Genomic DNA, 1,813 nt, shown 5'->3' on the forward strand with positions numbered 1-1,813 from the left:
CAACCCCAAAAAATTATGGCTAGGTGCAAGGATTTGAGTTTTTCCACCTGCACCCCCAAAGCACGGCAAGAGCCGGAGCAGCCCGAGACAAATTCCTCGGCCACTGTGTTATCCTGATGGAGCTCCTGCTCCCCTCCAATCCCTCTGGGTCAATCCCAGCACCTGCCTAACTCCCAAACCTCCAGGCTAATTTTAAAACTTCCAATCTCACCTCTAAAGCTCCCTCCGCCACAGGGATGAGGATTTCTAAAGGGAAGCATGGCAAGCAGGAGGGAAATAATTTCTCTTCCTTGCTCCCATAAATCTGCCTGTGCCTTCCTGATGGGAAACAAACCCCCAGACGAGCATCCCAGGATGCTCCTACAATCCCAGACAGGGAGGACAATTTTGGGGACTCTGCTTGCCCCAAAAACTCCTCCACTTGCCCAGCAGTGGGCAAGGATGCGGGGCAGGCAGCCAGGCAGAACAAACACAGGCAGGACCTGGCAGCGCACGGAGGTAATGTTTCCCCAGCTGCTGAAGAGTCGGTCTCCAGACGGATCCGCTCCTGGATGGGCTCTGGCAAAAAAGCTCGTCAATGTTAATTACAAAGGAAATAAAAAGCTTGCTGCAGTAAAGGGCCCTAATTAATTTTGGAGCTGGCCCGGAGAGGCTAAGCCTGCTGCAAGCGTCCCACGAGGGATCCGGTCTGCAGATGCAAACGACACCACAAGACGCTTTCATAAAAAAATCCTCCAAATTATGAAAAAACAGCCCCTAAATGAGCAATTCGATACAGATGGAGCTTGCAGGATTTTGGGACCAGCCCTTCATGTGGCCGAGCTTTGGCAAAGCAGAGAGGATCTGGCACATCCGCAGCACCGGAGGCAGGCAAAATACGGTCGGGATGTGATGAGCCTTCGAAACGAGCGGCAGAGCAAAGATGTTTTCAGTGAGGTCTGGGCATCGCTCGTTTGCATCCAGAGCTTGTCTCTACACCGTGCTAATTATCCCAGCTGCAACTAAAAGCCTTCAATTGGTTGTACTTGACCTTTGATTATATTTTTGTGCAAAGCACAGGACTGCGAGGCTCTCAAACCTGGAGCCCGTGGACTTTGGAGTTGTCCTTCAACAGCAATACGGGGGAAAAAAAAATTGTTTTGGCTTAAAAAAAACCAACAAACCCCAAACAAATCGTTACTTTTTGGGTGTGTTTATGGACATTTATGACAGCAGGAGAATCACAATTCAGTGATCGTCGGCAGCTTGAAATGTCAAACACTGTCACGGTCCTCTCCTCATCCTTGCAGGTACTGGAGGACTTTTAATGTGATCCTGACAGCTAACGAACAGCGGGAATGAGCCACGGTTGCTAGACACATTCTCGGACCTCTGATCGTTACCGTTATTTCTGATAATGGACAGGGATTGTATCTGCCACCAAGGGATACTAACAGCCTCACAGATACCGTCAGAGAGGTTTCCAGGCACGCGCTGAAAAGCGGCGATTAAAAAGAACACCAAAAAAGCCCCATTTCAGGTGCTTTCAAGAGACTTTAAACCGGTTGTGAAGTGGCACCGTAAAAGATTTGCATCTCGAAGTGCGGCGGCGCGCATCCTGTCCCAGGGATGAGGAGCGAGGAGCTTTCAGAGAAGGTCTGAAAGGTGGCGGTGCTGAAAGCCGTGGGGACGGCGCAGCCTGAGCCCCCCCCCGAGTGCAGAGGTGGGCAGGGGGCTGTGGTTGTTACTTACGTGGGGGCAGAGCCCTCAACCTGGCTTGCTCAGCGGGTGGCTGGGTGCCTCAGTGCTGCTGCTGCTCCTCCCTGGGGGGGAT

This window comes from Cariama cristata, unplaced genomic scaffold (assembly GCF_000690535.1).
Source record: "Cariama cristata isolate BGI_N322 unplaced genomic scaffold, ASM69053v1 scaffold41717, whole genome shotgun sequence".
Lineage (NCBI taxonomy): Eukaryota > Metazoa > Chordata > Aves > Cariamiformes > Cariamidae > Cariama > Cariama cristata.